At 42.8% G+C, this 15,641-nt stretch overlaps 1 protein-coding gene across 16 annotated transcripts in view; it reads right to left on the bottom strand.

Moving 5' to 3' along the window:
• The window catches only part of mbnl1 (muscleblind-like splicing regulator 1), a 357,851-nt gene that overhangs the window by 217,640 nt on the left and 124,570 nt on the right, over positions 1–15,641 (bottom strand). For 3 of the 16 annotated variants that reach the window (XM_087993342.1, XM_043702708.2, XM_043702714.2), the window contains exon 1: positions 14,658–15,143. The exons of 1 other annotated variant lie outside the window; for it this stretch is intronic. The gene's annotated coding sequence lies outside the window, so the exon portion shown is untranslated. Of the gene's footprint in view, positions 1–13,371; positions 13,592–13,979; positions 14,116–14,148; positions 14,170–14,657; positions 15,146–15,641 lie in introns of those variants that run through there. 12 more of the 16 variants (XM_043702707.2, XM_043702710.2, XM_043702709.2 and 9 more) reach the window with 10 other exon arrangements.

Raw genomic sequence — 15,641 nt, 5'->3', positions numbered from 1 at the left:
ACTTTGTAACAAACGAAATTCAGAGCTCTTAAGGTGCAGTGGCAGTGACTGTACCTTTGGGCCAGGAGGTCTGGTTTCTTGCCCCACCATAACAGGCTGATTTAAATGGCTACAATGACCAACCTCTCCACTATCTAACATATTGCTGTAAACTGAAAACAAACAGTGGCGAATTCGGGCATCTGGAATGTAGCGTTTCAAAGCGAAACAGCACATTGCTGCTTGAGCCCAAGATTAGCAGCGAATGCGCCAGCATCACATGGGAAGACTTGTCTGCATATGCCAAACTTTCCAAGTCAACAACAGTCTCTTTAATTTACTTAACATTTAGCGATCTGCAGGCAGTGAAGAAGAATTAAGGCTACTTTGGGGTGATTCAGCACCATTCATTTGAAATTTTATACTCAAAGAAAGGCATGTGATGCAGGCGTGTGATTGGTGCTAAACTATCCAGGCAATTTCAAGTGGTCATGTTTACAGAAGTTTCAAACTCCTGTGACAGAGACACTAAACAGCTTTGAGTGTTGTACAGTCAGTTATCAGCCATTTTCATCATTTGAAAAATAGCTCACCTAATGAGACAGGAGTAAAAGCTATTTTTTCCGATTCACTTACACCTATTTTGACAATCAGCACAAGGCACGTAGAACAGACTCACTATACTTTGGAAATTAAAAACAACATGAGAGGATTATAAAACACGAATCATCAACTCTTCTTCAATAACAGTAATGAAAAGCAATGGGAAAAAGTCATTGCCACATTTAGCAATACCTGGCTATAGTCACTCAATTTTGACATTAATTCTTTGTTGATTTGTGGTGTATAAGTTGTTGGGATGTAGTGGGAGAAAGGGGCAGATGTTAGCGGACAGTCTTACTAATGATCTGTCTGCTTGAAGTTGTGATGTCATATATCAACAACCAAAGCACTGAGTTTCTAAGTCAGATGACCACGTCAAAGACTCAAATGCAAAAGGTATGCACCGGTTCATACTGAGGGAGTGCAGCTCTATCAGAGGTACTGATTCCAGCTAAGCTATGATTCCAGGTGGAATTAAAGGATCATCTGGCTCTGGCTGAGAAAAAAACACCTGACATTCTCTCTGGTGTTCTGACGAACATTCATCCCTCAATCAACATCATTAAGTTCGATTATGTGATGCCTATTCTCATTCCTAGCTGTAGGGGTTAGCTGTGTCCAATTACACAGTCATGACAACAGTGATTCACTTAATGCGTATTCCAATGTTTGGAAAAAACCATCGGACACTGGTTGTGAAAGGTACCCTTGAGCAGCACAGAAGCATATTAAAAGGAGGAGATTTTGCCAAACATTATAATCCTTCACACAAAGTCTTCAGCTGCCATGGAACAGCTCTCTCGGATTCTCTTTTGAAATTTCAGCATTTTGATCCTAATCTCAAACTTCGCGAACAGGAGCAACAATAAGCCATTCAGCCCAATGAACCCACGTAGCCATTCAACATGATCATGGCTAATTGTCTCTCAATGCCATATTCTCTCACTAGCTGAATACTCTTTACCGCCTGTGGCATTTATAAACCTTTTTTTTCTTAAATATATTCAATGACTTGACCTCCACAGCCTTCTATGGAGGAGACGTCCACGAGAACACGAAGCTCCAAGTGAAGAGATTTCCTGAAATGATGGCTCCTTGTTCTGGACACTCCACCCCCAACCTTGTCCTGGGGAAACATCATTCTTGCCTCCAATCTGTCCAGCTCTGTCAGCATGTCATAAGTTCGAATCAGATCCCCTCTCATTCTTCTAAACACCAGTCAATACTGGGCCAGTCAACCCAACATCGCTCAGATGAACCGGTGATCTCAGGAATGACAGTCTGGTAAAACATTACAGCACTCCCCTTACAACAAGCAATCTTTTCTTCAGGAAGGAGACCAAAACTACACACAGCACTCCAGGTGTGGTCTCACCAAGGTCCTGTATAGCTGCATTAAGACTTCATCGAGTTCAGAAGCAAATACTCTCTCCATGAAGACCAAGGTAGCTTTTTGCATCCCTAACTGCTTGCTGCACCTGCAGTTATTTTTAATCAACCTCTTAATCATGATACAACATATCTTCAGGGCAGGTGAGTCTTGGACTATTATCTCTGGGTCAAGAGATAATGATACGACCACTGCAATGTACGATCCTCACTATTAAACTGACATGCTTGCTTTAGTGATCGATGTACAAGAACAACGAGCTCCCACTGTCTATCAGTATTTCCTGGCTTATACCAGTTAAATAATGTTCTGCCATTCTGCTTATCCTACCAAGTGGTCAACCACCCACTTATCCACATGATAATTAATCTGCCATGAGATCATAAGACAAAAGGAGACCATTCAATCCACTGAATGTGCTCCACATTCTGATGTGACAATTCCCATGATTCCCTTACTGAAGGAGTCCTCAAAAATTCCATAGAATCACTACCCTTAGAGAAGAAATTCTTCCTTATCTCTATCTTAAATGGGTCACCCCTTATATTGGAGATCAGGCCCTCTGATCCTGGACTCTCCGATAAGGGGAAACAATGTCTCCACATCAATTCTGTCAAGCCCCCTCAGAATCTCATATTTCAATAAGGCTGCCTGTCATTGTACCAAATCTCCTGATAAGACAATCCCTCCATACTCAGTGTTAGCTTAGTGAACCTTCTCTGGATTGCCTCCAGTGCCAATACATCGTTTCTTAGAAAAGGGGGCAAAAATATTCACAGATGTCAAGCTGTGGTCTAAATAGCACCTTATATAGTCCTCATATTGTGATGGGATTCTTATACAGCGCCTTATATTGCCCAAAACGTCGACTCTCCTGCTCCTCGGATGCTGCCTGACCTGCTGTGCTTTTCCAGCACCACTCTAATCTACACTGATTTCCAGCATCTGCAGTCCTCACTTTTGCTTAGCGCCTTATATAGTTTTAGCAAGGCTTCCCTACGTTTATATACCAGTGCCTTTGAAATATAGGCCGACATTCTATTTCCTTTCCCTATTATCCATTGAGCTTGGATGCTGGAATTTTATGGGACCCCCAAACACCTGGTGTACTGTAGCTTTCTGCAGTCCTTTCTATTTAAAAAATATTTAGTTCCTCTATTTTTCATGTTCACATACATAACCTCACATTTTCCCACATTATATTCCAGCTGCCAAGTTTCTGTCCACTCACTGAACCTGTCCAGATGCTCCCAAGGTTCTCGGTCATCCTCACCACTTGCCTTTCCACCTAATTTTGTGTCATCCACAAATCTGTATTCACTCTCCTCATCCAAGTCATTAACGTATGTTATACACAATTGTCGGCCCAACTATTGTGACACTTCACTTGTCTAAATTACTCGGAAGCCTCTTTCCACCCTGTTTACCGTTCACCATTCCACCAAATAAAAACTTGCTGAAAACGAAATCATGCTTCCCATCAGCTCCTGTTTTTGCTTTGCTACTCCCTGCTTGGTGGCTCAGTGGTTAGTACTAAGGCCTCTGAGCATCTCGGACCTGGTTTCAATTCCAGCCTTGGGCCAATTGTCTGTGTGGACATTCTCCCTGAGGCTGTGTGGGTTTCCTGCAAGTGCTCTGATTTCCTCCTACTGTCCAAAGATGTGCATGTTAGATGGACTGGCCATGCTAAATAGCCCATAGTGTCCAAGGATGTATACATTAAGTGGATTAGTCAAGGGAAATGCAGGGTTACAGGGATAGGGTGGGGATGAGTCTGGGTGGGATTCTCTGCAGAGAGTCAGTGCCAACTTGTTGGGCCGAATGGCCTGTTGTTTCCATACTGTAGAGATTCTCTGATCTCGCCTCAAAAGTTCATGGAGATATTCTGTCATATGAAACATGCAATGTAAAAGCTCTGTTGTGTAGGGTATTCATGAAGGACAATAGCCTTGTGACAATTTGCGTCACACCCAAATGATATAAGAATGTTTCCAAAGGTTAAGAGGCTGTCTTCTGTCCTAGAATACGAATTACAATCATTGCTTGCTATTTGTCCAAACGTCATCAATGTCCTTCGTAAGATCATTCCCTGGCAATAAGTGGGAAAATGTAACCAAATGTATCACTGATGTTTTTGGGAGGGATCAGACATTGATACAGCATTAACCTCCATTAAATACAACCCATGACCCTTCCTTCTCAAGATGTCCTCACCTTCTGTCCCAGTCAGCAACTGCTATGAGTTAAGAAAGTTAGTCCTACACCCTATTCCATTCTTAACTTTGTGCACACACCTCATGCTCACAATTGCATCAGTCAAGATTAGTAGATTTGTGCACTTTTATTTTGCTCAAGGAATTCCGCTTGTAAAACATTACTTCTACATCCGTATCCATGCAAAATTCTGAAAATGAATTCAAGGAGCACTTTGAAACAAAGCTGCACTGCTGATATCAATATAGCTCCGTCAATGCCTGCTTTCACAGGAGGTCTATGAATAAGAAAACCACGTGAAATTATTTATGGTTATACAACAGCATATTACTTTGTTGAAAACAACATCAACAGTTTTCTGCTTATATTTTCAATGTTCCTCACTATGTCTTAGTGGGGAGCAACTTGGCCCAGATCAGAAGATTGTGGGTTCAAATGCACACTCCCGAGAGTCAAGTATAAAATGATAACCCACATGATAGCAGTATTAAAGAGAGCACTCCACTTAAGGTAGCTTTATCTGAATCAGACTTTAAACTGAGGCTGTCTCTGCCTTCTCAACAAGACATAAAAGATAATGGCAATTGAGCAGGGAGCCCCTAACAAATATTTGTTCTTCAACCAGTATCACCGAAAACAGACCAGCTGTTCATTATCACATTGTTTGTGTGATCTTGCTGTGTGAAAAAAGATTTTATGCAAGTCATTAATCGGATGCAAGCATCGCTGGCTGGGCCTGCACTTATTACCGATAAAAGTCAGTTACGCTGCTGAGAGTCTGTAGTCAAACGTAGGCCAGACCAGGAGGGATGGCAAATTTCCTAAAAGCACATTAGCGAACCAGATGGGATTTTTTCCAACAACAATCAACAGTTAATAGACACCATTGATCCAACTTTTAAGTGATTCAAAATCTCACCATCTGTCATGGTAGGATTTAGACCCATTCCTTAAGAACATGGGTCTAGGTAACTAGCTCCAATAAGCTTGGACAGACGCATCAACAGGGTCAAGAAAAGGTTCTTCCCGGCCATTAAGAGGCTGCAGAATGGACCTCTCTGACTTCAACTAACACTGATCTTGCTTTGCACACCACCTGTGTAGTGTAACCTTTCCACCTCACTCTGTCTAAGCACCCGATGATCTGTATGTCCTTGTTTGCTATGATCTGCCAGTACTGCTTGCAAACCAAAGCTTTTCACTGTACCTCGGTACATGTGATGACAATAAATTAAACCAAACTACCTCTACACCACCGCCTCCCCAAAGCTGCTGTGCTTGTTACAACTCTTCAAACCTGCTAGGTTAGCTAGGAAATGGTTTGGGAAGTCCTGAGATTATGAAAGGCCTGTATAAAGGTAAAGCTGTTTTCATCCGTAAACCCAGTGTGGGAGACAGTCTGGTCATTCACTAATGGGCTGCAGTTTGTTTCGTTTGTCCTTTTCCCTTGTCCTTATCCTGTTCTGACTGATATCCTTCTGGCACTACACTTGCGGAACTGATGAAAATGGATGTTGCTAAAAGCTCTCCATCCTTTTCAATCCTCCAGCTTGCAACCTTTTAATTCAATGTAACCTTTCTCTTCCTTGGCGAGATTATCAACACTTTCCCCTCAGAAATTTTCCTTCACTCTGTCTAACCCATTCTTGCCCAAAACGGTCAACACCTGGAGGTCTAAGCCCTCAGTCCTTCCTTCCTCAGTCAAATCGCTGCCTTTTCTTGACCATGGCATTTTAAGACCTGCTCTTTAATACTTCGATAGATCTGTCCACGAGGAACAGATGGCATAATGAAGAGAACCAATTATTTTTCCAATGCAGCATTTGTATTAAACACACCAAAAAGAAATTTAGCATTTTATTGGCCTAAGATACTCTGATGAATAGGTCAAGATCAGCAACAACATACATTATAATGTAACACCTTTGAAAGATTGAGAAGGCCCAAGGGATTTAACAGAACCGTCACCCAACAAACCAAGCAACATAAGACGACATCAAGGCAGTTGACCAAAAGCTCGATTGAAGAGTTAAACTTTATGGAGCTTCATAAAGCAGGAAAGAAAGGCTATGTAGTACGGGTTTCAGGTACCGAACACAAATCTTAGTACGGAGGCAGTTGAAGGCATGACCGCCATTGGCGAAGCTAACAATACATTTGGGGATGTACCAGAACTGAAGGGATGCATAGACCTTGGAGGATTGCAGGGCTGGAGCAGACATTTGAAATCAGTGAAGAGAACTTTAAAATAGAGAAATTACTACATCAAAACCCATCAGAATCCAGCTCTCTCAATGGTGAGCCTAACTTGATGCAACTGAGGAAAGGGGCTGCAGAATTTTGAATGAGCTCAGGTTTATGGGAATATATCAGAAAGTCTTTCTGAGAGTACAATATTAACTTCAATTTGAGGGATAATGCTTCATAAGAACATAAAATACAACCATTCAGCCCATCGAGTCTGCTCCGCCATTCAATGAGATCATGGTTGATCGGAATCCTCAACTCCACTTTTCTGCCTTTTCCCTATGACTCTTGATTCATTTACTGGTTAAAAACCTGTCATTCTTGGCCTTATGTACTCGTGACCCATCCTCAACTACCCTTTGTGATAAAGAACCTCTCAGATATTTGAATGATTCATGTCTATTTCCCAAAAATGATATCCTCACATGAAAGTTAGATTATGATGCACTGGCCATCACAAATCCTTTCTTTGAAATATTACCGTCTGAGTAGTCACAATATGACTGGGCTTATAATACAGAGGCCCAGACTAATGTTCTGGGGACATGAGTTGAAATTCCAACTAGGAATTTAAATTCAATTAACAAACTTGAAATATAAAGCTAATCTCCATAAAGGCAGCCACGCCAACTATCACTGAGTGTTATTTAAAAAAAAAACAAATGGCTCACTTACATCCTTTAAGCAAGAATATCTACCATCTTTACCCAGTCTGGTCAACATGTAATTCTAGATCTACCACTCCACAGATGGTACTGAACTGCCTTAAAGGAGACTCTGCAGTCCATGGGGCTAGATAGCATCCAGAATTCTAACAGAAATCACCTGGCTTTGGATGCGTCACGGTTAGGACCTTTAACTACTGAGGAAAGCTACCTTTTCCTGCAACCATTTCTATCCTGCCCACTGTCAGAGTTCCAATAGCAGAGCAAGTTACTAACCTAATTTTAGTAGATTTCAGTTTGGAAGACAAAGAAGATCGCAAGAGAGATACAGAGAAAGAGAGGTGGCAGTTGGGAGTTAAGGGCCATTCAATAGATTTCCCTCCAACCTGTCCAAAAAGATCCAGGAATGTGAACACTGCACAAAACATAAACCTCTGAACAGTTTAAGAACCCCACTGGCCAAAAGGGATGGGGGTGAAAAGAAAAATACAATTATATTTCTTAAATGTAAATATACACATCAAACTTGCTCTTGTTAACAGACAGTACTATTGGCTACAGTCTGCAAAGCCCTGGCTGATCCATCAAGCAATTGCCGATGGTTTTCTTGCGCACTTCAAACTAGCAATCAAGGGCAATTTTAGCAATAAAGAATGCAAATAACATCCCTTAATTACTGGGTTCTCTTCTAATACTGCTACCTTTCATTAAATTGTAACAAGCTACCAACACTCTAATACCTTACGTGCCAACCAATCTGTTTCACTTTCACGTTCACAAGTCAAAGACAGAGTTCTTTCTGAATACTCACACTCCCTTCCGGTAAGCCCCTACCCTGATGTTCGATTCTCTGCAGAAATGTGAAACTTTCTACATTGGTAATGGTGACAAATACAAAGTAAGTCTGTCCACAAAGATTGATGGATGGTGTAGGGTAACATTGCTGGGATCAGAATTCAGGATCCCATGATAATGTTCCGGGGACGTGGCTTTGCATCTCCACCATGCTAGAGGGTGAAATTGGATTTCAGTAAAAATCTGGAATACAAAGCAGGCATAATGACGAACAGGTTCACCAATGTCCTACTGAAAAGAACTCTGCCATCCTAACCTGGTCTGGACACCATTTGTCTCTAGAGCCACAGCAATGCAGCTGACTCTTAACTACCCCCTGAGCAATTAGGGAATGACAATACATTGCTGGCCTAACCAGCGACACCACATCCTGTGAATGAAATAGAAAAGAAGCACTTCCACCTTTTTAACTTCCTCAGGAGAAACATGATAAGAAGGCCTATTTGTAACAACGCTGGCGTCCTGTGGCAATGATAGATAACACACGATGAGTGCCAGTGAATTCAAAGGTTGTTCCTTACAGGCAACCATTCAGAGTCTAAGGCATGGTCCTCCATCCAGTTTCATCATGAATGATCTGCCCATCAACTCCATTTATGCTCCTTTGCTCCACATCCCCTACCTGAACAAAAAAAAAACTACTGATCTCAATCCTAAAAGCTCCATCTTCCCCCGAGCATCCAGAACCATTTTAGAAGTTTGTGAAGAGTTTCAGATCACTACTACCCTCTAATGTGACAAAATACTTCCTGATTTCAGAAAACTGCAGCATGCGATGGATCAATCCCGCAAAAGGGTTAGGCAAAACTTTTATGGCAAAGCAGGATCATGTGTCAGTAACTAGGGGTCACAATTTCAAGACTGTAAGAGAGTTGGGAGTGAGATGAGGAGAATCTTCTTTACATTGTGTTGTTAGGATTTTGAATGTGCTACCTGGGAGAATGGTGGAGGCAGATTCCATTGGATGTTTCAAAAGAGGGCTGGAGGTATACTTGAAAGTGATGAATTTAGATGGCAACAGAGATAAGGTTGGAGAATTGGAGCTGAGTAGCTCTTTCAGGAACTAGTCACTATGGGCCAAATGGCCTCCTTCTGTACTGTAGAATTCTATGATTCTATAGGTCTACGTGCACTTCCCATAACATTCACCCATTATCTTAGCCATAAGGGAAACATGAGTTTTCTTCTCTGTTTCATGGTAAACTGCTGAGATGAATGGCTTGAGCAACCGACTCCCATCAGTTGAACTAAAGCAATAGTGAGAGGATAATTGATCTTGGATACTCCAGTACAAGGTCAATAAGGATAGATGGTGGACGGGGACACACCTCACTGGGTGCTATCCTGGTGCTTGTTCACTGGCATAGAAATGCGAAGGAAGGATGAAAGGACAGTGTGAAGCCACACCCACAGAATTAACGTGAATCCCACTGTTAAGGAGTAATATGGCTGATAGTTTACTGACCTGTTATTGCCTTTTCATCAAATGCATGGAAGAGAATAGAAGACTTTTGCTAATATTGCTAAGTCGGTGAACATTTTATTGGCAATCCAATTAGCATCCACATATGTCCGTGTATGCTCATAACTGTAAAAGGAGTAGCTTTTCATAGACAGAGTAACGAGCAATCTGATTAATGAAGAGCTTTAACATGAAACAAGAGTTTTGAAAGGGATGTTTATCCTTAAATGAGAACCACAAACTAGAGTCAGAGTCATAGAGATGTACAACATGGAAACAGACCCTTTGGTCCAACTCGTCCATCCGACCGGACATCCTAACCTAATCTCGTCCCATTTGCCAATGCCTAGCAACTAGACGACTCCAATATAAGACAGCTACCTAAAAAAACCAATAAAGAATTTAGGAGAAACATCTTCATCCAGAGAATGGTTGGAATGTGAGATTTGCTATCATAAAGGGCAGTTGCAGTGAATATTATACAGTGAAAGTTAGATTTAAAAAAATTAGAGATTGAGAAATAAAAGTATATGTTGTTGAGGCTAAACATTAGAAAATGGCTTGAATAGTGTGTATACACCAGCAGAGACTAATGGTCTAAATGACCTGGTTCTGTTTTGCAAATTCTGTGTAGACCCAAGATCATGTGAATTAGAAGCAGAAGTAGGGCACTCAACCCCTGGAGCCTGCTCAGCCATTCTATAAGACCATGGCTGATCTGATTACTCTGGATTCCTGCCTTCCTCTGATAACCTTTTAACCTCCTCCCCTTTCTCATCAAGAACCTAGCGACCTCTGCATTTAAAATATTCCAAGACTCTGTTTCCACTGCCTTTTCAGAAAGAGCGCGCCAAAGACACAGAATAAAGAAGGGTCACCAGACCCAAAACATTATCTCGGTCTCTCCACAGATGCTGCCAGACCTGCTGAGTTTCTCCAGCACTTTAAGTTTTTGCTTGATAGAAAGAATAGGAGCAGCAAGAGGCCATTTAGCCCACTCCAAAACTAGTACTGTCAACCTCTATCTCAATGGACATGGAGGGAGTGGCCGAGTGGTATAAATCACTGGACTGTTAATCCTGAGACCCAAGTAATGTTCTGGGGACCCAGGTTCAAATCCCACCACAGCAGATGGTGGAATCTGAATTCAATGAAAATCTGGAATTAAAAACATAATGATAACCATAAATCCGCTGCCAATTGTTGTGGGCAAAACCAGTCTGGTTCATTCGTGCCCTTTCGGGAAAGAAATTGCAACTCTGGCTTACATGTGACTCCACATCCACAGCAATGTGGTGGATTCTTAGCTGCCTTTGGGCAAGTAGGGATGCAGCAATAAATGCTGGCCTAGCCAACGATGCCCTCATCCTGTGAATGAATAAAAAGGATATGTGTGTTTTTCTCCCCATACTGCCTTCTGCCTCTAGAAAGCCGTTTCCTTCAACATAAATTCCATGGGTTTGCCACTCTTGGAGGGAAGAGAGTTTTCCTTATCTCAATCCAAAATGGCTTAGTGTGTAGAATGAGACGGTGACCACTTATTTTGACTATCCTCTGCCTGCATCCAGTCTGTCCACCTCTGTATGAATTTTATGTGTTTCAAGAAGATTCTCTCTTTCTTCTAAACTCACAATCCTCAGTGTTAAAAGACTTTGCTTCATGTGTACTAAATGGATGACCCTCTTGTTTTTGAACAGTGACATTATCAATGTCCCTGCATATCCCTGCAATGCAGAGATAGCTATTTAGTAAGCTTCTACTTACACCAGTGAAAATAAACAACCAGTTAAACTGATTGAGGAATATTAATGGGTCATAGCACATTAAGAGATGTCCCTACTCCTCCTTACACTATGTCCCAGGTTCCTTGACACCTGTGCTAATGGAAAAGACACAGAAGGTCTCTGTTTGATGCCTCACCCTTGCTCAATGGCGCAGCCTGAAACATGCAAGCTGGATCACACTATTATTCCCAGAATGGGGGTCTGAAACCCAGACTCTCAGTTCATTACCAAAGGTACACCCAAATTAAGATAAAAAGAGTGTCTGATTGCAACAAAGGTTTGAATGGGAAATATGTCAATCTCCTTTCTGAATTGATTGCACATGGTCTCTGTATATGCATGGGGACATCTAGGCATCCACTGCATGTGCATGTCCAAGTTGCATTTATTTTTGTTGTCACTTAAGCAGGGAATGTGGGCAAGAGTGAATCTGGTCGCTTATGATCTCGGGAATCTGACACACTGGGGACAAGTCCCAAGCACTAGGATTACCAGTGCTGAACTTGTCACAACATCCCAAGATAGCAATGCTGTACAAATCATGCATTTGCCTAAGTGACAGAGAGTGATTGTTGTTTTAAACAAAGATCAATCTGAGTCTTACTGATAACAAACTTTAAACAATTATTCTGCAAAAAGTTGAATACAGTGAGCACTTTTGATTTTGTCAAATTGCAGGCAAAGGACTCAACTCTGATGACTTTTCAGCAAAAGCAATTTCATGTCAAAGTTACATCCAGTGGTATACAATCAATATTATCAGCAAATTAATCGAGGAGGACTGCTGATGTTTTGAACTGGTTACCAGTTGGATATACATTTAAAAGTGATGAACTTAGAGGACTACCGAGCTAAGGCTGGAGAATGGGACGAGCTAGGTAGCTCTTTCAGGAGCCAGTACAGACACAATGGGTAAAATGGCTTCCTTTTGGACTGTAAAATTCTATCGAAGCTATGACGCTATGGATTCAAAATTATTTGGCGAAGGCTCTTCTATTTGTTTGCTTGGAATTAAAAGAAACATTATGCCCCTTTCACGAGCACTGTCTGCATTACTTGGATTGGTAAGCCACATGATGCTAACTCTCTCAGTCCACCGATAAAAACTGCTAGTGGGAATTCAAAGCTAAAGTAGGCCTCCCTCTCTTCCACAACATTTGGACTGTGCCATATTCCATTTTTAATAGGCCCCGAACGTTGCTTGTCTAGTGACCAAATGCTTAATTTGCATCGATAAATCATTGATTTTGTTATAATTTTGAATATCGGTAATGAGAAGGAAGCAGGGAGGGGGGATAAACAGATTATTCAGGAATCACAAGCATGTCTACTAATCGGCACGAGGTTCTGTTTTCCTGACGGGAAAGCAAAGAAAGAAGGGGAGGCAACAACCAAGGCGCCAACATTCAATCCTGATTAACCCCATGTTGCAAAGGTAGCCATTTTAAAGCAGACAGAATCCACCAACACTGAACCTTGTGTGATACAGAAGAGTGGGTGCAGCTCAGACTGAACGTGGGATGCACAAGTGGCAGCGAGAGAGTTGAAGTCTTTCTAATTTTCAGTGCAAGACTTCCTTAACTCTGTCTATTCCATATCTCTGTCCCTCCCTCGCTCTCTCTCTCACACACACACACATACAATCTGTGGTAACTGATCCACTGAATCGATGCCATTGGAAAACATTCAAACATCTGGATGATTTTAGATTCAGAAGGCATCCCCCCTCCATCCCCAGTCCTTCCCACCGCGCTCTCGCTCTCTCTCCCCCCCCCATCCCCCATTCTGTCCAACCTTGTCTGACTCATTCATTTTCATTTCCCCATTTCAATAGTCCCACAATCCCACCAGTGGGCAAAACAAAAGCTGGTGTTGGGTGTGGGGAGGGGGCTTTGTCGCCCCTCTCCCACCCCATCCCCCCCACCAAGGTCTATCCTATCACCACCCGCTTTCAACCCTGGGTATGTTTCTGAGCCAAGACAAGAAGAAAAAAAAGGAGGTTGACAATGGAGCCAGAGAATTGGTGAGGCAGAGCAAGGGGTTAGACCTTAAAAGGTGGGTCCAGGGGAGTGGCCCAGTCACAGGCACACAGCAATCTAATCAAATGGCCCACATCTATTACCAGAAAGTTCAACACAGTAACATTTACGAATGATGCCTTTGAAGACTCACCTTGGCAAATCCCTTCGCTGCTTCAAAATTCGAGAAATGAAATCAGAAAATAAACAAACACACATGGGGGGGGGGGGGGGGGGTTGGTGATAGTGGTGTGGAAGGCTTCGATCCCTCAAGCGATTCTTTTTGCGTGTGTTAAGCGCACGTTACAATCCACAATCATGGCTCCTGCATTTTAGAATTACTACCTTAACGAGAAGGGACTGCTTGAAATGAACACAAGGCAGTCGGTAACACTGCGTGCACTTACTTTTCCAACAGTTAGTGGGTGACGCACTGCAAATAGTGGAGTGGGGGGGGGGGGGGGGAGAGAAGAGAAAACCCACTCATGTAGGGCCGTCTTCCACCCAGTTAAACTTGGCAGGCCTCATACTGTACTGAAATACAGCACTGGCCATATAAGGAAGCACGGCTAAACATATCACGCATAATTTATAGACAGTAGGCAGAGAGTTAACCTTTCGCTGCACACACCAGGACCACATGCAGTACATGCTAACAGACCCCCTTTCTTTTTTTTAAATGAATAACTCCTTACAGACCCCCCCCCCCCCCCCCCGCAACACCTAACCAGAGAGCACCTTTACAAGACAGTAAACAGCTACCTGCACATGTCAAACGGCTGGTGGCAATTGACACTTATTAATCATTCCCTGGAAACTGAGGCAATTGAAGGAGCGGGCAGTTGCTGGTATCCACCTGTTTTTCCTTGCCTTTGCTGATGTGTTAGACAGACAGGCAGACAGACAGACAGAGGATAGACGTTCTCCTTGCCTTGCTGCTGCTGCTGTATGAGAGGGAGAGTGTGACGCTGTCCTTGCAGACAGGAAGAAGCTGCTCTGTGGCGGGGCTCCGCTCCGCTCCGATCTGCTCTGCTCTGCCTGCAGCTGCGACCTTCTGACTTCGACTCCCAGACGAAGATGATGTGTGATATGAAACCGTATACCGCGGCTACAAGAACACCCCTCCACCCTTCCCTCCCTCCCCCGCCTCCTTCTCCAATTCTGTTCACCCGTTGATAGTCCAGTCGTTCCCACCTAACTCCCACTGTGACCAAATCGCAACAAACACAAACATACTGTATACATATGAATATCTACATACGCACACGTCTATAGATACATGTATACATAAACATACATGTATATACGCACACCTGTATATACCTATATACACAAATCCGTATATACATATATACACGTACATGTATAGGCATATACAGACAAATGTCTATATACACACACACACATATGTATATACATACACACACTCAAGAACCTTACCTCACATTGTTTGTCCCCAATGCACTGGAACAGAGGACAAAATGTTCAAGGCACTGTGGGATTCATCTTAATATTTTTTTCACTGTCTTTCTCCCTCTCTATTCCAAAGATGCCAAAGATGTGTTAACTTAGGCAGTTGGGCCAGCTCCCCTCCCGCTTGTCAGAGCAGCATGACGGCTGGCTGAACTTACAGAGCTGCAGCTTACAAACAGGGCTGTGGAGTGAAACTGGGTGGAACCTTGCGCTTTGCTCAGTCCGTGTGGTGCTATCTGCCCGCAATGCCCCTCCTCCAACTCACCACCCCTCTCCTCCCAGAGGCTGCACAAACTCGATCAGGAAGCACTGGGTTGTACCTGCTAAATTCTCCAGCATGGAGTGGGGAAAAAAAAAGCACTTAGGTGTCTTCTAGATGTTTCTATCCCTGCTCTCTTTCTAAAATGTAGCAGTCTCGCTTATATACACACACATACTGCACACAGGAGAGCTGAAAAAGTCTGGGATCTTAGACATAAGGGCCTCTATACTGAAAGGGGGAAGAGACAGACTTAAATCAGAACTAAGTACAGAGGAAGTTGTCAGTAGACAGGAACAGCCTCCTCGTTCCCCCTTACAAAGTGCTGTAATTGGTAGCTTCCATCTGATATGTAAAGCATATAATAACCTCTGAACTATAGAGCCACAAGTGAGATACAAGCAAGCTGTTGTCAGGGACTGGATTTGGGAGAGTCAGAGGGGGAGTGAGGTTAGTGAGAAGAGATGGATTTATGTGCATGTTTTTAATAGTCTTTACCATTGTTGCTCACCAGTCGGGGAAGTCCGGGAGGCTTGCTTGCAAATTTCAGGCCTTTAGCAAATTTCCAAGTTAACTCTTCACCACCTGAAGAGCATTGGAACAACACAACAGTTTCTAACTATGAAGCTTTCACTGACTGTGTGCAATGTCATGGTCAGAATGGTACCACTGGGATCAGAGCTATTGATCTG

Source organism: Chiloscyllium plagiosum, unplaced genomic scaffold (assembly GCF_037043375.1).
Source record: "Chiloscyllium plagiosum isolate Xiang-an unplaced genomic scaffold, Cpla_swu_hap1 HiC_scaffold_13, whole genome shotgun sequence".
NCBI classification, from domain to species: Eukaryota; Metazoa; Chordata; class Chondrichthyes; order Orectolobiformes; family Hemiscylliidae; genus Chiloscyllium; species Chiloscyllium plagiosum.
Note: the sequence above shows the minus strand (reverse complement) of the source record. Positions and strands in the feature narration are given on the sequence as shown.